Here is a 21,475-nt window from a genome sequence, read left to right on the forward strand (position 1 = left end):
GATGATGAAAATGTTTTGGAATTAGACAGTGGTAATGGTTGCACAATTCTGTGAATATACTAAAAATCCCTGAATTGTACATTCTTAAAGCATGAATTTTATGGTATATGAATTTTATCTCAATAAAACAATTATAAAAATACTTATAATAATAACTTTACAGTTGCATATGGGATACTAGCACTCTGAGAAGATATGGGCTGGTGATATAAATCTAGCAGCCATCAACAATACAGTGGTATTTAAATCCAAGGGAGAGGAAGACATTGGCCAAGCAATAAGTAGAAGGAGAAAAGAAGGGGGGCCAGGAAGAACTCTGAGGACATCCAATGTCTAGATGCTGGATAAAAGAAAAGAACCCATCAGAGCAGGCTATAAACAGCCAGTGAAGAGAAAGAAAAACACATAAGGAACCTAGTGGCTAAAGGTTAAGTTATAGGACCCCACGGAAAAATTTCCCCTTTGTTGGATGCATTAGATACCTAAGTATTATCTTACAGGATCTTAGGTCACTCATAACTTTTAGGATTGCTTTTATTTAAGGTAGGAGTTCTTAGTCTGGAGTTCAGAGAACCTACAGGAGTTTGGGTTTATGGAAGTTTCAAAAAGACCAGAAACACCTTGAAATTCTATGTAAAAATGTGTGTGTTTGACTGAGCCCATGTGCATTTTTTTTGTAAGTTCACTACTTTCACCACATTCTCAAGACTGTACAAGGCAAAAAGATTCAATCATGACAGTAAAAACTTCATTCTTCCTCTTCCCTCATAGGCACCAAGATCTTTGTAGCAGAGAGCCAGAAAGATGATAAACAGTCTTCACTTAAATTGACCAAACTTCCTAAATAGCTAAAAATTAGTTATTTTGTATTTTGCAACATAAATGTCAGAGGAAAGACATAAGAGACATATAAGAGAACCTAGTAAACTTCTCATTTATCAACCTGTACAAACAGTTCTATCTCTGAGAGTCTGGACTCTACTTATTCTGAGAATATCTAAATTTGGAATAAGCAGTGGCATCCTCAATTGCCCTTCTAAAATACTATATATTTATAGAAGTTTATTTAGTGTTTCTAGCTCCTGGGTAGCTGCACTAAGAATAGAAATTGAGGGTACAACAGGACAGCAGAAAGAGTTGTCTCTTCTGAGAAGTTCTAAAGAAAATAATTTCAAGATAATCAAAATAGAAAAACGGTAGATTTGCAAAGAAGACTCCCACCACACCAGTACTAAGCCACAAAATCAATATAGACAGAAACTCCCCACACTGGGTGAGCTTGAGCCCCGTATCAGGTGAGCTCAAGCCCCACTTTGGGTAAAACAGGAGCCCTGGTTGAGGCCCACTTCTCTCTCTCTCTCTCTCTCTCTCTCTGCCCCTTGTGGGATTCTCTCTCTCCCTCTCTGCCCCTTGCTCACTAGTGCTCTCTCTCTCAAAGTAAAAAAAAAAGAAAAAGAGAAAAGAGAAAAAGATACATCTAGAGACAGAAACTAAGTGCCAAAGCTATTGCCAAAAACAAAGAGAAAACTTTATTGTCAAAAAAACCATTTCAATCAGAAAGAATAGTTCACTTCTCTATAATAAACTGCTAGAACTTAAAACACTTGTTAACTAAAATCTAGAAATTGAGTTATTAGAGAAAACAGTAAGAGGGAATGATCAGCCCCTCAGGTATTCGGTAAATATTTAAACAATGATTAATAGAAGAGCAGAAACAGAGCTGGAATTAGAAATGGTTTCTTGTAGCTTCTAATTTCAATTTGAAAAGATCCACCTATTCAACAAACGTTTACTACCTATCATTTTGTGCAGGGTATGATTATCCAGGGCAGTGTGAATATACCAGGCATTTAAAAAAGATGTACATCCTACCATCCAAAAAAGATTCCAACACCAGTCAACTTAAAGTCTTTAAGGAGGAAGAGCTGACTACATAAATAAAGAACTGTAAGAATCAAAACTGAATTCACCCCTTACATTAAGTAGGACTCACTTAACTCTTAAGGTTAACGGAATGTACCAAATGATAGTAAAACTGTAAGAAGTTTAAATCCGTCAGCTTTCCAATGTCCCCAGACTACAGTTCTGGGGCACCTGGGTGGCTCAGAAGGTTGAGCTAACTCTTGATTTTGGCTCAGGTCATGATCCCAGGGTCTTCGGATCAAGCCCCCTCATCAGGCTCCACATGGAGTTTGCTCAAAGATTCTCTCTCTCTGCCCCTTTCTCCTGCTCGTGCTCTCTCTCAAAATAAATAAATAAATAAATAAATAAATAAATAAATAAATAAATAAAAATTTAGAAAGACTACAGTTCTAGCAAACTTGTACATAAATAAGACTGAAGATTATCTACCTGAAAAATCCAGAATATTCAACTAAAAAACCAAGTGAATTAATGAATTCAATAAAGTGGCTGGATGGGGCACCTGGGTGACTCAGCCAGTTAAGCATCCGACTCTTGGTTTCAGCTCAGGTCATGATCTTGAGGTTTCCTGAGTTGAAGCCCCACGCTGGGCCTTGTGCTGGAGGCTCAGAGCCTGCTTGGGATTCTCTCTTCTCTCTCTCTCTCTCTGCCTCTCCCCAACTCGTGCTGTCTCTGTCTCTCTCAAAATAAATAAATTAATTAAAAAAAAATAAAGTGGCTGCTGATAAAAATAATATGCAAAAACCAACAACTTTCCTATATTACAATAGTAACTCTTTAGAAAATAAGATGGAAAAAAAACACCTTATTTTAAAATATCAATAAAAGTATCAACTACTAAGAGTGAATTTAAGAAGGAACATGTAGACTTTATAAAAAGAAAATAGCTAATTTCTGAAACAAAGCAAATGATTTTAATAACTGGTGAGGTGTGATATTCTCTAATGGTAAGACTACAAATGCCAATTTATCCCAAAGTAATCTTTATTCTAACAAAATTCCAATGAAATCTCAAAATAATGTTTTCTGGAATTTGAGAAATAAGCCTATAATTCATAAAAAAGAATCAGACTATCCAAGAAAATATTAGAAAGTATTTTTCTGCCCTTTCAGATATTAAAACATGTAACAATGCAACCAGTACATAGGTACCAGTGCTACGGAAGTCAGAAGAAACTTACTAGAATAAAGAAAAAATCAGAAATGAAACCAAGTATTTAATAAATGAAAAAGGCAACATTTCAAATCAATGGTAAAAGGATATTTTATTTAACTAGTGAAATAGGAAAAATGGCTAACCATATGAAAAAAATAAGTTTGGGGCGCCTGGGTGGCGCAGTCGGTTAAGCGTCCGACTTCAGCCAGGTCACGATCTCGCGGTCTGTGAGTTCGAGCCCCGCGTCAGGCTCTGGGCTGATGGCTCGGAGCCTGGAGCCTGTTTCCGATTCTGTGTCCCACTCTCTCTCTGCCCCTCCCCCGTTCATGCTCTATCTCTCTCTGTACCAAAAATAAATAAACGTTGAAAAAAAAAAATTAAAAAAAAAAAAAAATAAGTTTAAAAGAAAATAAATAAAATGGCCAAAGACCTGAAAAAAATTCACTAACGATAACCAAATCTATAAAATTAAAACAAGATAACTGTATCTATTTCTAAACAAATGTAAAAAATAAAAAAGAACTTCAAGTCTACAAGACGAGAAACCAGGTTCTACTATATTGTCAGGAGTATAAACTGGTTAACAATTTTGGGAAGGCATTTTTTTTAGCAGTGTGAATTTTCCTTTGATCAAATAATGTCATGCCTTATGACTATATCTTAAAGTTTAATCAAAGATGTACACAAAATATTTGATTATAAGGATGTTCACCTGTAAGGTTTTTTTTTTTTCAAAATGGCAAAAGATTATAAGTAACCTAGATGCCTAACATTTTACCATTGTTCAGTGTTAATGAATAAACAATATATATTAAACAAGTTTTCCTTAAACAGAAACACACATAAAACAAGTTTATGTATTGATAGAGGAAAATGTTATGACCCGGGGCTTGCCGGAACCTAACTCTGTAACATCCTGGCAAGCAGCTGTTTAGTACTAATTCAGTGTCTGCAGCCACTATAGAAGATAACTACCGTACAATGAAAATCAACTGTAATTATTTTTATTTATTTTTAATGAATTAATGTATTTATTTATTTTTTTTTTCAACGTTTATTTATTTTTGGGACAGAGAGAGACAGAGCATGAATGGGGGAGGGGCAGAGAGAGAGGGAGACACAGAATCGGAAACAGGCTCCAGGCTCTGAGCCATCAGCCCAGAGCCCGACGCGGGGCTCGAACTCACGGACCGCGAGATCTGACCTGGCTGAAGTCGGACGCTTAACCGACTGCGCCACCCAGGCGCCCCTGTATTTATTTTTTAAGTAAGGTCTACGCCCAATCTGGGGCTTGCACTCAAGAAGCATGTGCTCTACAGGGGTGCCTGGGTGGCTCAGTTGGTTGAGTGTCCAACTCTTTATTTCTTGATTTCGGCTCAGGTCATGATCTCAGTTTGTGAATTTGAGCGTGATGTCAGGCTCTGAGCGGACAGTGTGGAGCCTGCTTGAGATTTTCTCTCCCTGTCTTTGCCCTCCCCCGCTCATGGGCTCGAGCACTCTCTCTCTCAAAAATAAACAAACATAAAAAACAAAACAAAAACAAAAAAAAAGAGGCACAAGGTCTACAGACTGAGCCATCAAGGGGGTCCAACTGTAAATATTGGTAAAAGAAAAGGAATATTATCACTATAATAGGAAGAGTGATAAAATGTGCTTTGGAATCAGATAAAACCTGGATTTAAATTCTAGCTTTATCAGTGTGTCTGAGACAAATTTAAGTTTGCTAATAAGCCTCAGATTCCTTACATATAAAATCAGAGCTAAATAATACCTCTTTCACAGGTGAGAGTAAAAATTAGTTAAGACATAAACATTCATAAAACATATGAGACACATAGAGCACCACAAACATACTGACTGCGTGCATGCACATTACCACCAATGTTTTACACAGCAATTTCTTTCCAAGGGAAAAAAGCCTTTTTTTTTTGAGAGAACTGAACAAAGGTTCTCACCAATGAATCAACAGATATGCAGTAATACCAGGATGGCATAGACACCAAGGAAAACAAGATATTCTGCTAATGAAGTATGTACCCTGCCTTTTAATTTTAATTGTTTCTGTAGTCTATTTAACAGATTCCTTTGGAAGATACTTGGTTCTGACTCATCTTCCTTTAGCCACATGCTCCTCCCTGTTCATGAATGCAGTCAACTGCTTGCCTGTTGGATAATCACTAAGACAGTCATTCAATTTCACTTGCCTCTGAATCATAATTGGGTTGCATGTAAGTGTAAAAAATAGCTTCTTCTGTAGTGATTTAATGCAATTTACCATCTACTCCTTATAATTCAAAAGAGAAATCATAATACAGTTTAATTCAGAATGTACCTGGAACTGAGATTGTATGTGTGTACATATTCAAGAAATGCATGCGTTAGCCAAATAGAAAAACCCATCTTAAAATTTACATGGAATCTCAAGGGACCATGGATAGCCAAAACAATCTTGAAAAAGAAAAAAATGTGAGGACTCATAGTTCCTGATTTCAGAATTTACTACAAAGCTACTGTATAATCAAAAAAAGTATAGTTCTGACACAAAGATAAACATACAGACTGATGGAATAGAATAGAAAGCCAAGGAATAAACCATCTTGTATATGGTCAGATGATCTCTGACAAGAGTGTCAAGACCATCCAACAGTGAAAGAACAGTCTTTTTCAACAAACGGTGCTGGGAAAATGGATATCCACATGCAAAGAATGAAGCTGGACCCTTACCTAACACTATATACAAAAACTAACTCAAAACAGATCAAACCCTTAAATGTAAGACCTGAAATTATAAAACTTTTAGAAGTAAACATAGCATAAAAGCTTCATGACACTGGATCTGACAATGATTTCTTGGAGATGACACCAAAGACACAGATAACAAAAAAAAACACAAACAGGACTCAATGAACATTAAAAACTTTTGTGCATCTAAAGACACTATCAACAGAGTAAAAAGGCAACCCACAGAATGGAAGAAAGTATGTGCAAAAGATATATATGTTAAGGGATTCACATCCAAAATTAATATAGAGAATTCCTAAAACTCAACAACAAAAAATTCAATTAAAAAATGGGCAAAGAACCGGAACAGTCATTTCTCTGAAGATACACAAATAGCCAATCAGTACATGAAAAGATGCTCAACATCACTAATCATTAGGGAAACACAAATCAAAACTATAATGACAGATACTACCCCACATTAGCATGGTTACTGTCATAAAAATAGAAAGCACATGTTGGTTAAGAATGAGAAACTGGAACCCTGGTGCAGTGCTGGTGGGAACACAGAAAGAACATTCATCTGCGGTGGAAAACAGTATGGTGGTTCCTCAAAAAATTATGATCCATGGGGCACCTGGGTGGCTCAGTCGGTTGAGCGGCCGACTTCGGCTCGGGTCATGATCTCACGGTCCGTGAGTTCGAGCCCCGCGTCGGGCTCTGTGCTGACAGCTCAGAGCGTGGAGCCTGTTTCAGATTCTGTGTCTCCCTCTCTCTGACCCTCCCCCATTCATGCTCTGTCTCTCTCTGTCTCAAAAATAAATAAACGTTAAAAAAAAAAAAAAATTATGATCCAGAGGGGCACCTGGGTGGCACAGTCGGTTAGGCATCCAACTTCAGCTCGGGTCATGATCTCATGGTTCATGCGTTCGAGACTTGTGTCAGGGCTCTGTGCTGACACCTCAGAGCCTGGCGCCTGCTTCGGATTCTGTGTCTCCCTCTCCCTCTCTGCCTCTCCCCTGCTCACGCTCTGTCTCTCTCTCTCAAAAATAAACATTAAAAAAACATTTTTTGAAATTATGATCCAGCAATTCCAATTCTGGGTAAACATTCAGAAGAACTGAAAGCAAGGATCTCAAAGACATATATGTATATTCATGTTCACTGCAGCATAATTCACATCTAAAACATGGAAACCATCCAAGTGTCCACTGACAAATGAATGGATAAGCAAAATGTGGTATAAAACATACAAAGTAGTATTATTGAGCCTTTTAAGAAAATTTTACAATATGCTACACGATGGATGAATCTTCAGAACATTATACTAAGTGAAATAAGCCAGTACTAAAAAGACAAATACTATATGATTTCACCTACATGAGGTACTTAGTCAATATCATAAAAAGTAGAATGGTAGATGCCAGGGGTGCCTGGGTGGCTCAGTCAGTTAAGCATCTGACTCTTGTTTTCGGCTCAGGTCATGATCGATCTCAGTTTGTGAATTCAAACCCCGTGTTGGGCTCTGCGTGGACGGTGTGGAGCCTGCTTGGGATTCTCTCTCTCCCTCTCTCCACATCTCCCCTGCTCATGCACTTGCTCTCTCTCTCTCAAAATAAATAAATAAAACTTAAAAAAAAAAAAAAGAATGGTGGATGCCAAGGGCTTGGGGAAAGGAGAATGGGAAGTTATTATTTAATGGGTTTACAGTTTCAGTTTTATAAAATGAAAAGATTTATGGAGAAACTCCTGTGAAAAGGAGGTAGAATCAAAAAACAGAATCAGAAAATACAGAGTAGCCCACTCCCTCTGACCATTATTTCCTCCGGATCTCTAGCATGCTGTGAACATTGGCTCACATTATGCACACGTCCCAATTCCAGTGTGAGCCTTAGGTTTTCTACAACCTACTCATGACTCTGCTCACAAACTTCCCCAGAAGGGCTTTTCAAATTTGCAAAGAAGCTGAAAATCCAGACTTGACTCTGAGACTCTGTTCAGCTTATCTCCTAGGAGCTTTCACGTTAAAAACTACATTACAGTCTTTCACTGATACTGCCATGAAGTCTGTGCTTGCTATGTTCAGTTTCAAAACTAAACAATGCATTGTCTAGAAACATGTGCATAAGAATAAAATGACAAAGGAAAGCAAGGGAATAAATATATCAGTCAGGATAGTGGGTTGTTTTTTGTTTTGTTTTTGTGAAGAGGGGTAGAGGACTGTGGAGTTTTCTAAGGCATCAGTGTCCAATAGAAATATAGCGGGAACCACAAATACAAGTCACAGAGGTAAATGTAAACTTTCTAGGACATATTCAAAAAATTAAAAAGAAACAGGTGAAATTAATTATAATACTGTTATTTAACCAAATGTATCTAAAACATTATTTCGATACATAATATAAAAATTGAGAAATCTTACATTCTTTTTTTTGTACCAAGTTTTCAAAATCCAGTGTGTACTCTTTCACAAACAGCAAATGTCAATCAGACCAATCACATTTCAAGTGCTCAACAGTCACATGTGGCCAGTGGCTACCATGCTAGACATCACAGTTCTAGTGTAGATATACTGTTATCTTCAGTAACAAGTACATGGACACTCGGTTTGTTATTTCTAAAACTGTACATACATTTTTATCCACTCTTTTATTTGTAAGATAAACTTAACAAATGCAAAGATGACTGGCATTTAAGGGAAAAATGCATTAATGAACATATTTAAAAAACTATATAGAATTATATGTAGAACTAGCCCACCTAATTTGGAACCTCTTGTAAGGTATTTTACGGTACTTAAAAATCACACTGCAGTAAACTCTACAGCAGAAAAAGCATGCTGAAACATTACACTGGTTTTATTGTACCATGCCACACAAAGTTAATGTCAAGTGTTGAAAATTTCCTCTAAACGTCATTTTTCAGAAGAATGTTCCACCTAGAAACACTGATGGTCCAACATCTGGAAAAGCCATTCCTTTTGGTGAGCAATCTGAAAAGATTCTTACATCCCAATAATACTTGTACTCTGAGATTAAGGAGAAAACATGTCTAGTCTAATCTAAAACTTAGAAATTTATAATATGATTATATTCTTACATAATTTTTTTCTTCATGGAGGTATATATTTAAAATACCTACTTTCTTACTGCATAAAAAAGTAACATTAGCCTAAGCATCACAAACCACCAAAAACTTGAACACTGCTAAGACCACGAATGCTATTTCTAGACTCTGCAACTCCATGCCTCTACTTTGTTTTTTTCTTTTCCTTCATTTTGAGAGAGAAAAAGCACGTGTGCATGTGCACACGAGTGACAGGCGAGAGGAACAGAAGGAGAGAGAGAATCCCAAGCAGGCTCCAGGCTCAGCATGGGGGCGACTCCCACGACCCTGAGATCATGACCTCAGCTGAAATCAAGAGTTGGATGGTCAGGGGCGCCTGGGTGGCTCAGGTGGTTAAGCAACGACATCAGCTCAGATCACGATCTCACGGTTCGTGAGTTCTAGCCCCGCGTCAGGCTCTGTGCTGTCAGCTTGGAGCCTGGAGCCTGCTTCAGATTCTGTGTCTCCCTCTCTCCCTGCCCTTCCCCTGCTCACACTCTCACTCTCTCTCTCTCTCTCTCTCTCTCAAAAATAAAATAAAAACATTAAAAAATTTTTGGAAAAAAAAAAAAAGAGTTGGATGGTCAATCGACAGAGCCACCCAGGTGCGCCTCCATGCCTCTACTTTGAACTCACTTTACTTTAAAGAAATCCTCACCCCAGTCCCAAACAGCTCTATATACCTTCCTTCATTTCTTAATTCTCTTTTCCTAACACTTTTTCACTCAAGTTTAACTAGTATTACCACCTTAAGTTCATATAAATTCTCTACAGCTTTCAAAACTTTTCCAAGTCCTATCTGACCTTTATAACCATCCAACAGGTAAAATTTTAAAACAAAGAAATTAAAAGTGAGAGATATTGGTGTGTCTGGCTAGCTCAGTAGAGCATGTGACTCTTGATCTTGGGGTTATGAGTTTGAGCCCCACACTGAGTGCAGAGATTACACACATACATACATAAAAGTGAGAGATATTAAATAATTCATTTGCAGAAGGTTGCAAAGTTAGTTAGGAGGCAGAAGTTGGCACTCAGAACTCCTAACTCTATATATTCACTTAAACCACAGTGGCATTAATGAACTGCATTATTAATGTTTTCGAAGTATTTCAGGAAGTGTGAAAACAGACAATTTTCCTAAAGAATAAATAAGAGGCTGGACAGTCAATTTAATGCGTAACTCCACAGCATTTACAACAGTTAATATTTTTTTTTTTTTTAATTTTTTTTTTTCAACGTTTATTTATTTTTGGGACAGAGAGAGACAGAGCATGAACGGGGGAGGGGCAGAGAGAGAGGGAGACACAGAATCGGAAACAGGCTCCAGGCTCTGAGCCATCAGCCCAGAGCCTGACGCGGGGCTCGAACTCCCGGACCGCGAGATCGTGACCTGGCTGAAGTCGGACGCTTAACCGACTGCGCCACCCAGGCGCCCCTACAACAGTTAATATTATGAACTCTTTATATGACCACAGAAATATATGAATACTTCCCCCCACCCCAAAATATCTTACTAGTTCTGCTATCTTCATTCTATGATTCAAAGTAAACAATGCATGTTTAAGACAGTCTTGAACTGTACTAAAGAGGTACAATTTCAAGTGAAAACCTTCTAAAACTAAATGACAGAATTATTTGCTTCTTAGGAAAAAAAAGTAATAAAAGAGGCAGATGCTGTTTACTGTAGCCCATTCCCCAGTCAACTCTGTGACAATTACTTTTTAAAACATCAGAACTACTTTTACTAACATTATTATTATTAACACACTATTAACATGGAAGAATTATGTGCAGTTATCTAGCAGCTCAATTGTCATATTGAACATCACTTGCCCTACAAGTTAGAAAAACAAGTCAAGTAAAGTTAAAAGGTTAAAAAGAAAAAGATGAAGGATAAGGTTGTTTTGAAGACATCAAAATGAGATGTAAAAAGACCACATTACAATATCAGTGATTATCCAGTGTAATGGAAAGAGTAACTTAGTAGGCTAAAATAATATGAGGTGGTATGTGGAATTCCTGGCAACCTACCTAATGATTATTTATTAGCAACAGTATGGTGTGTTGCAAACAACACAGATTCTGGGGAAAAAAAAAACAAAACAAAACTTGAGTCTGGATCCTGGCTGTCCCTAAGAAGTAGATTACATGATTTCTGAAGATTTTTCTGACCTCTCTGGGCCCCAGGCTCCTTGGCTGTAAAATCTAGCTATCACCAAATGTGTTCTAAAATCCAACAGAGGACTTCACTATATACTGCAGGTTTCAGAGAATCTATGATAATGTAAATCATCTACCACAGGGCCTGGCAATGATCACCATAAAACTGGTCTACAGATTTTCAAAACGTATTTAAAATGGTCTCAAGTTCTGAAAATATTCCAGAATTAGATGGTGGGGAAGGATGCATGTGACGAATATATTAAAAACCAATGAATCGTATACTTTAAAATGGGTAAGATGGCGAATTTTGTTATGTGCGTTTTACTTCAATTTTTTAAAATGGCCCAGAAATGTTCTGGATAGCAAAGGAACAGCAAGGACTGAAAGGCTGCCATGAATAAGCAATACCCTCAAAAAAAGCGGAGGGTTCTCCCAAAGGGCCATTAATTTTTTTTTTTAAATTTTAATGTTTATTTATTTTTGAGAGAGAGAGAGTGAGAGAGAAACAGAGTATAAGCAGGGGAGGGGCAGAGAGAGAGGGAGACACAGAATCCGAAGCAGGCTCCAGGCTCTGAGCTGTCAGCACAGAGACCGATGTGGGGCTTGAACTCACGAACCGCGAGATCATGACCCGAGCCAAAGTTGGACGCTCAACCGACTGAGCCACCCAGGCACCTCAAAGGGCCATTATTATTTTTTTTTTTTTCCAACGTTTATTTATTTTTGGGACAGAGAGAGACAGAGCATGAACGGGCGAGGGGCAGAGAGAGAGGGAGACACAGAATCGGAAACAGGCTCCAGGCTCTGAGCCATCAGCCCAGAGCCCGACGCGGGGCTCGAACTCACGGACCGCGAGATCGTGACCTGGCTGAAGTCGGACGCTTAACCGACTGCGCCACCCAGGCGCCCCAAAGGACCATTATTTTTAAAGCAATATTTTGTAAGTGAGGCCAGACATTTATTAAAAATTATGGCTTAATATGTGTAGAATATTTTGTTTGCTTGAAAAACACCTAAATTTTCCTAATGGAAATGTTGAAGTCACATGTTCTGAGCTATCCTTTTGTTTTAATCTGAAGATCAACCTGACTTTACATCTGAAATTTTATTTATTTACTTATTTACTTATTTATTTATTTATTTATTTATCATCTGAAATTTTAAAACACAAAAGGGCTCAGTATTGGTTATATTTGTGGAAGAAAGGTTTTCATCCACAAAAACAACCTGGCAAACATTCCCAGACTTGGCCCTCTCCTTCTCAGGACACACAGTATAGGACAGTATGAGTCCTAAAAGCACAGTTATACTACCAGAAGGCACATTTTAAGTGTTATTTTAAATTCTTGGTTCCTAAATACATATCAATTTTCAAAGTGAAAAGTTTATGATGGATAATAATTTCCAACTGTTCATATTGTATACTTTCATAAAAGAAAGTAACATTAATTAAACTCCTTACCATAGCACAGTCTATAACATGAAGAACTTGTTAGCCAGGCTATGGCTTCTAATCCTCTGTAGAAAACTAAGTATCTGAGAAGTGTTATCAAAGAAATAAAAAGTCTCTGAGCTTGCTCAAGCTAAAAGTATTAAAATTTACAAATGTTTTCTTACCAGTAAAATGGAAATTATGCAAGTATCAGTGTATGTTATTTATGTATCAATTAGAGACAACTGAAGGGATAGAGAGAGAGAGAGAGAGAGAAAGAATCCCAAGCAGGCTCTGCATCATCAGCGCAGAGCTCAATCTCATGAACTGTGAGATCATGACCTGAGCCAAAATCAAGAGTCAGACCCTTAACTAACTGAGCCATCCAGGTGCCCCATAATTCTTTTTTTTTTTTTTAAGTTTTAATTTTAATTTCAGTTTGTTAGCATACAGTGTGTTATTAGTTTCAGTTGTACAATATGATTCAACACTTCCATAAAATACCCGGTTCTCATCACAACAAATGCTCTCCTTAATCCCCATCACCAATTTAACCAATCCCGCCCATCCACCTCCCCTCTGCTAAAACCAACAACACAATGGGGCACCTGGGTCCAACTTCAGCTCAGGTCATTATCTCAAGGTCTGTGAGTTCCAGCCTGTCATCAGGCTTTGGGCTGACAGCTCAAAGCCTGGAGCCAGCTTTGGATTCGGTGTCTCCCTCCCTCTTTTCTGTCTCTCCCCTGCTTGCACGCACGTGCACACACTCTCTCTCAAAAAACTGAATAAACATTAAAAAATAAAATAAAATAAAATAAACACAAGAAACAAAAAGTATTGATGAGGATGTGGAGAAAGGTGAACCCTCTTGCACTGTTGGTGGGAATGCAAACTCATGTAGTCACTCTGGAAAATAGTACTGGGGTTTTTCAAAAAGTTAAAAATAGAACTACCCTAAGATCCAGCAATTTCACTACTAGGTATTTACCCAAATAACACAAAAATATTAATTCAAAGGAGTACATGAACTCTGATGTTTATAGTAGCATTACCTACAATAGCCAAATTATGGAAATGGCCGAAATGTCCATCAATTGATAAACAGATAAAGAAGATGTGGTGTAGGGGTGCCTGGGTAGCTGAGTCAGTTGAGAGTCCAACTCTTGATTTCAGTTCAGGTCATGATCTCACGGGTTTGTGGGATCAAGCCCCGCCTGCTTAGGATTCTCTCACTCCTCTCTCTCTGCTCCTACCCCAACTCATGAGTGTTCTCACACATTTAAAAAAATGTGGCAGGCAAGGGAAACAAGCAAAAATGAACTACTGGAACCTCATCAAGATAAAAAGCTTCTGCACAGCAAAGAAAACAATCAGCAAAACTAAAAGGCAACTGAAGAAACAGGAGAAGATATCTGCAAATGACATACCAGATAAAAGGTTAGTATCCAAAATCTATAAAGAACTTATCAAATTCAATACCCAAAAAACAATCCAGTGGAGAAATGGGCAAAAGACATGAATAGACACTTTTCTAAAGATATCCAAATGGCCAACTGACATGAAAAGATGCTCAACATCACTCATCATCAATGAAATATAATCAAAAGCACAATGAGATACTACCTCACACCTGTCAGAATGACTAAAATTAACAACTGAGGCAACAACAGATGTTGGCGAGGACACAGAGAAAGAGGAACCCTTGTGCAGTGCTGGTAGGAATGCCAACTGGTGCAGCCACTTTGGAAAATAGTATGGCGGTTCCTCAAAATATTAAAAATAGAACTACCCTATGACCCAGCAATTGCACTACTAGGTATTTATCCAAAGGATACAAAAATGCGGATTTGAAGGGGCACATGCACCCCAATGTTTATAGTAGCCCTACTGGTGATAGCCAAAGTATGGAAAGAGCTCAAATGTCAATCAACTGATGAATGGATAAAGATGTGGTGTGTGTATCGATGATGAATGGATAAAAAAGATGTGGTGTACACACACACACACACACACACACACACACAGATGAATATTACTGGATAAACAAAATGTAGCATATCCACACAATGGAATACTACTCAGTAATAAGAAATGGACTACTATACACACAACATGGATGCATTTCAAAAGCGTGTTGCTAAGTGACAGCTAGACACAAAAGTCTATATACTGTGTGACTATGTTTATATGAAATTCTAGAAAAGACAAAACTATAGTAATAGAAAGCAGATCAGTGATTGCCTGGTCCAGGGGGTGAGAGGACTGACTGCAAAAGGACATGAGGAAACTTTTTGAGGTTATGGAAATGTTCTACATCTTGATTGTGGTGGTGGTTACACCACTGACCGTATACATTTCTTTACTGAATTGTACACCTAAGGTAGGTGAATTTTGTCTCATAAATAGAAATATTTGAAAAAAAATTATGAAAGAAAATGAGCAGAAAAATTAGGATGTAGCAGCCTACAGAGGTCCCCTCAGACCTACTGTCTTCTTTAACTTGGAATATATAATTCAGATAAGGCCACAACTAAAATTTTACCCTTACACTAAAGGTAAATCCATGCAAATGATACAATTCAAGAGAAGAGAAAGAGAATATACAATCTTCAAATACTCTGGAGGAACATTTACCATATATGCAAATTAATGTAACTCTAACTGGAAGGTACTAGGACATCCTAAATTTAATTTTTTTTTGAAATTTATTTATTTACTTTGAGAGAAAAAGAGAGAGAAAAAGAGCATGAGAGGGGAAGGGTCAGAGAGAGAGGGAGAGAATCCCAAGCAGGCTCTACACTGTCAGTGCAGAACTCGATGGGAGGCTCGATCCCACAAACTGTGAGATCATGACCTGAGCTGAAATGAAGACTTGGACGCTTAACTGACTGAGCCACCCAGGTGCCCCAGACATCCTAATTTTTAAACCATCTTGTTTATGCATGAAGTCAGTCAACTCTCCTAGATTTAAAAATTATTAAAATGAAAACTTGTCTTTAAAAATATAAGCATAAGGCTGTCAATTCTAAATTTTATAATTCAGTTATTAAAATATTATAGTATGCTTAAAATATACTTTAAAAAACCAGACAAACCAAGAAACAAACTCTTAACTACAGAAAACAAACTGATGGTTATCAGAGGGGAGAGGGTGAGGGGAATGGGTGAAATAGATGATGGGGATTAAAGGGTATACTTATGATGAAAAAAATAAAATAATAAAAATAATTACATGGAAGTCAGCTTTTTAGAAAAGAATTTTTTAACGTTTATTTATTATTGAGAGACAGAGAAAGACAGAGCATGAGCATGGGACGGGCAGAGAGAGGGGGAGACACAGAATCTGAAGCAGGCTCCAGGCTCTTAGCTGTCAGCACAGAGCTGGATGCGGGGCTCAAACTCACAAGCCGAGAGATCATGACCTGAGCTGAAGAAGTCAGATGCTTAACCAACTGAGCCACTCAGGCGCCCTGGAAGTCAGCTTTAAAACAGATTACTTATTCCTATGCACTAAATTCCTGATAACTAAATGCTAGAAAATATACTTCATGTTTTAATTGAATAGAAATACATACTTAAAATCTGGATTTGACAAACTAGTTGAAAAAGTTGTGTCAATTTCTCTTGGGGAAAATCACATTCCAAAGCTTTACCACAGCTATCTTTTATTTGGAGTGACTGGGCTGCCTGAGGAGGAGAAGGAACTTGTTGAGCTTGAATAGGGATTTCTCAAAGCTAACATCAAGGAGTCCTCTAAACCCTGCCAAATTGTGGATGGTATATAAACAGACACAATATTTATTTTGGGACAAAGATCCTGCAGGCAAGTAAGCAAAATACTCCAGAAGCAGCAGAATCACAGAACTTTGGAAAAAGCATTTAAAAGAAGAATCTGTCTTCATTCATTAAATCAAATGCTGTTAAATTTTGCTTTACTTATGTTCATGAAAATGAAAGATAAAAGATTTTTAAGTACAAAAGTTCAGAGGAGAAAAAATAGAACCAAAATTTCTTAAAGCATCTGCTCTAATGACATATACTTCATAACTACTTCTCAATGTCTGCTAGTAATGTTATTTGACTATCAAATAAAATCAGAAGTTATAAATAGAAATACAACAACTGTATTGGGTGAGTGTAGTAACACTAGATAGTATATTCAATTTCCATAGAAAACAAACAGTAGCGCTGTAAAGTTCATTTTTTTTTCAGTTTATAGAATATTTTTCATACCCTTTATCTTTCTACTCAAAAACTAGGATCATGTAGTAAGCATATACAATAATTAACTTGAAACCCCAATGAGGCTTTACAAAATACAGAATGCATGAAAAACCATCAATCTGACCATTCAAGACTAATAACTTACGGTGAACCATAATCATTTGCATTTGTTTGAAATAAAGAGTAATTGAAAATGGGTCTTAAGAGGAAAGATCAGAGGAATTGGGATTTGCTTGGCATACAAAAATTTAACTAAGAATAACTTAAATTCTGATTGGTTGCTTTCCTTTGTCTTCTTAAACTGAAATTAGAGAAAAGCAGTTTAGATTAAGGAAGAATTACAAACATTTTCGCTATCTGGGTTTATAATACACCAGGATGGACCACTTGGGAAAAATGTGGTGTTCCAAAACTGTACAGCTACAAGTGAAGCTGACCTAAGGCACAGGATAGCACTGAAACTCCATAATTAAATTATCCATAATTTCACCCTACAAAATCATCAGATAGCCTCATTTTACATAGTGCTTTACAATTTTAAAAGCATTTTCACATATTCTGGTACCTCATTTAATCCTGACATAAGGTATATGAATAGGACAGACATTTTGGTTCCCATTAACAGGTAAAAAAGTTACGGTTATCTTTTGACTTAAATCAGCTCTTTTCATTATAGCGTATCAGTATAGTATATATAGTGTATACTATATTATACTATATTATTTTAAATCTCTTCTAAGAAAGCCGTGTTTCAAATCAAAGAAAATACATAGCTTCCGTTTCCTATTAACATTCTAATATTTTCAGAATTCACTAAATTAAAGTGAATTATTGGGGTAGCCAGCCTCTAAGATAGCCCCAATGATCCCAGTCTCCTGGTATTCACACCCATGTACATGAATAAATACTCCTCCTTCCCTGCTGAGTGTGGGCTAGACTTAGTGACTCCCTTCTAATGAACAGAATAAGATATAACTGGAGAACAGGTCATAAAAAGCAGGGTGACTTCATTCTTTTTCTCTCTATGGAGGGGCACACATGACCAGGAAGTGAAGCCACCTACTAACAGTCACGTGAGTGAGCTTGAAAGTGGATGCCTCAGCTCCAGTCATCTTCAGAGACTGCACAGCCCCCGGCCTGAGCCAGTGACTGAAACTCTATCTCGAATGTGGATAGTGTTGGCATGGATGTATACGTTTGTCAAAACTCAAATCTATATATACAATTAAAAGGGGTGCATTCTATTGTATGGAAAGTATACATCGCTAAAGCTGATTGTTTTTAACAGATCACTGAATCCTTGGGATAAGCAAATGAAGGGTCACTTATGAAAAAGCTGTGCCATAACTTAGTAAGTAAAGGGTGGGCGGTAAGAAAATAAGTGCATTAACAAGTGACCACCACAAACACACATGTCCTAAACGGCTCCTCAAAATTGCTCCACCCACAGCCTTTCCTATCTCAGATGGCAGCAATCCCATACTCCCAGTTGCTCTTGCCAAAAACGCTGGAGTCCTTCTTGACTCTCACATCACACATACATTCAGACTATGATCACTTCTCACCACCTCCACTGCTGCTACTCGAGCTTCTCGCCAAGATCACTGCAACAGCCAAAATGGTCTCCCTGCCTCACTCCTGCCCCTCTACAGTCTATTAACTTAGATCCTTTCAAAACCTAAGGCAAATCCCATTGTTCATCTGCTCAAAAATCTGAAACCGCTCCCCCATTTCATTCAGAATAAAAGTCCATGTTGTTTCAAGGTCACATAAACTGACTCCTTGTTATCTCCCTGACCTCATCTCCTATTACCCTCCTCCTTGCACAGTCTACTCCGGGCACACTGGGTTGTCTGCTGTTTATCAAACACATGCTCCCACTCTACGACCCTTACAGTGGGTGTCTCCTCTGTCTTGAATATCTTTCCCCTGATACCTGCATGGCTCATCATTCCCTAACCTCCTTCAGGTCTCTGCTCAAATATATGACTTTCTTTATCCAGATCATTCCATTTAACATTCTCATCGATCATCCTTATTCTATTCGATTTTTCCTTTTTTTCCAGAGCACTAACCACTTTGTGACGTATTATACAACTTACTTATTACGTATACTGTCTATTCTCCACTCCTTCCATAAAACAACCCCCAGGGCAGGATCTTTATTTTGTTCACTGATGCATCTCAAGCGCCTAGGACAGTGCCTAGTATACACAACAGATGTAAAACAAGTACATTCTGAATGAATGAACTCCTCTGTCAGGTACCGGGCTAAGTACTTTATATACACTATTTCATTTAATCACTAGGGCAACCTTGGGAAGTACGCATTAACCTCATGTTATAATTGAGGACCATAAAGGTTAAATAAATTGTGCAAAGATACACTTTTCTAAATGAAGCCAGGACTTAACTCCTCAAGTATGCCTAACTCCAAAGCCTTGACCATAGTTTTCTCAAAGTTGGGTGTGAATGGGAAGAGAACTAAGCTGCGTGAGGAGGTGACTAGGCTGAGAATTTGTAGAAGACACTGATCTGCGATCCAATATAAAAAGCAGAGGCAAATAATTAACATGGGGGGAAATTACTTCCATTTTTCTTTGCTTCTAGTCCTAGTCCTAATCCTATGGGGACAGATTTAAAAGCTAATGGTTATCAGGAGACCATAAAAAAGGAATAAGAAAAATAAGAGACCCCATAGTTTGAGCTCCATGGTTGAGAAAACATGGGTCAGTATCTTTTCTCTAAATTCACTGGTATACTTTATCCCACTGGAATGGAGCAATATAGTAGTAGTTTCTTACTTTTGTTTTTTGTGCCTTAACATGTTTTTTCCTTCTGGATTCTATTGGTACACTACAGGTGTTGAAAAGTATATTTAAAAAGTACATGATCTACGTATAAACATTTATAGATTTAAATCTGTGGGAAAGATACTGAATTTGCCACTGTTACTACTCTTGGGATACAGCCACACTCATTTGTTTACATATTGTCTATGGCTCCTTTTCCACTATAACAACTGACTTGAGCAGCTGCAATAGAGTCCATATGCTTGCAAAATTGAAAATATTTGATATGTGCCCTTTAACAGAAAAAAACTTCTAAAACAAATGTTAATAAAATATAAGTTTCCTGATAACTTGCATCAGTTCTATCAATTTTCCAGGTATATCTGAAAACACATCCCCCAAATGCTACAATAGCCATACAACATTTTTGTTATTATTGGTCATGTAACTGAAAACATATCAATGGCTTAAGTCCAAGAATAATGTGGACTTCAATCCGGTAAACAGTTACCATTAAATTAATTTAAGCAAACATACTTTCTAGTAGAGTTAACACCCATTTATTAGTTATTAAATACAGGAAGACTTGGGTAACTCTGAGATGTCCATTCTTAAGTTTAGCATCAAAGGTGAAGAAAAAGCTTTTTTTGGTTTCCATCTGTTGTCTCTGATCTACCATGTTAAACAAACATTAAAAAAGTGTTTTGGGGGTACCTGAGTGGCCCAGTCAGTTAAGTGCCTGACTCTTGATTTCAGCTCAGGTCATGATCGCACAGTCCTGAGATTGAGCCCGACATCGGGCTCCACACTGAGTGTGGAGCCTGCTTGGGATTCTCCCCCCCCCCCCCCCCCCGCCCCTCCCCTGCTTGTGTTTTGTCTCTCTCTCAAAATAAATTAGCATTAAAAAAAGTGTTTTGAACAAGAAAAAAATAACTTCTTCATTGAGTTACACTTACACACACAAAAACAGACCAAAAAAGCAATAATCCTACAATGACTTCCCAACTTCTTCCTTATATACAAGAATTACAAGATAGTAAAACTTGGATCATATGCTTGTAATCTTGCAAGCAAGCAAGCTAATACATAGGAAAGCAAATTACTTATTACTCATTCTAAAAATTCTGTAATCTATTTTCCCTCTTCTTTTCCAAAGACTAGTTGGTTCATCACCCACAAAAAAATCATACCTTATTTCATAAGATTAAAACAAAAAATTCTTCATTATACATACACAAAACCAGAAATCTTTTTCCTAATACAAACTAATACAAAGATCTTTGAATTACAATATGTATTATGTTTTGCAAATAAAGTGACAGGTTATGCTATTCATGACGACACTTAAAAAATTGAGCAAGTTGATAAAAACAGGTATGGAAACACACTGTAAAGGAAATCCAAGAAATACTGAGTATAAAATGAAGCCAAAAAAGATTTCTCTTTAAATATTTTATTTCCATAAGAGTCAACTTCTACATAAAAAGATGAACCAATCCGAGATATTATTCAATAAAATTTCACCAAAATGTCATACATTTAAACCAGAATTTAATAGAGCTCTCAGCTTACACATTTTACAGCTTCAAACTAAACTTCCACCATAAAAAATTTAAGGCATTGATTTATTTTCCCAGCTTTTCCTCAAAATAAAAACATTATTTCCAGGTTAAAGTTTTCACTGTTCTTATCAAAATTAAATTTGAAGTAGTAACAGAAGTAGAAAGTTACCCATGAGGTATTTCTAAATATTATTACATTTTATGCCTTTTCCCATTTTTCTCTTCTTTTTATTTTTTTATAGCATGGTAGTCACCTAGGTTAGTAAAACAAAAAATTCCTGTTAACACTTTTAAAGGAATTAAGTTTTATATGTTACATGTAAGAAAGCACACTACTCATCTTTAAGGGCTAGAAGTTTCTATGATGAATATCATGTACATGAAATTAGTTATAAAA

At 37.2% G+C, this 21,475-nt stretch overlaps 1 protein-coding gene across 2 annotated transcripts in view; it reads right to left on the reverse strand.

Moving 5' to 3' along the window:
- CBFB (core-binding factor subunit beta) overlaps window positions 1-21,475 on the reverse strand; it is a 56,982-nt gene that overhangs the window by 29,818 nt on the left and 5,689 nt on the right. The window lies entirely within an intron of this gene.

Source organism: Lynx canadensis, chromosome E2 (genome assembly GCF_007474595.2).
Source record: "Lynx canadensis isolate LIC74 chromosome E2, mLynCan4.pri.v2, whole genome shotgun sequence".
NCBI lineage: Eukaryota > Metazoa > Chordata > Mammalia > Carnivora > Felidae > Lynx > Lynx canadensis.